We start from the raw sequence: 516 nt of genomic DNA on the forward strand, positions 1-516 counted from the left end.
TTCTCACAATAAACTTCAGTCATGGCATCACTGCAAATCATTTTCAAAATGGCTTCATCAATTTAATTTATATTTTTGAACCCCAATAATAAAGCAGGCCTTGTGCCACACACTTGGTATGGAATGAGAAGAAAGAAGATCTGATCATTCAGAGAACTTACAGGTGGGTCTGCTGCTATTTAACTACTGACTCTACCTTCCTCCATCAACCAAAAAAAAAAATCAACAACAACCCTGACTTATAGAGTTTGACGAATTTCTTGGTGTAAATACTTTGAAATTACTCCTACCATGGCTGATTTCAAGTACCAAAAAAACATTACTCACAAAGTTGGGAAGAAACACTAACAATGGACTCTTGTGAGCCGGAGCTGTTTCTAACATACCAGTGAAGCTATGAACATTAAACATAAAAATCCAAGTAAATAAATACTTACAAAAAAATGCTATGCACAATTTTGACTTTTTTCACAAGTATTTACAAACAGCCTAGGTTAGTTTTTCCTTTATAGACCA

This window comes from Pteropus vampyrus, unplaced genomic scaffold, assembly GCF_000151845.1.
Source record: "Pteropus vampyrus isolate Shadow unplaced genomic scaffold, Pvam_2.0 Scaffold107, whole genome shotgun sequence".
Taxonomy (NCBI): Eukaryota; Metazoa; Chordata; class Mammalia; order Chiroptera; family Pteropodidae; genus Pteropus; species Pteropus vampyrus.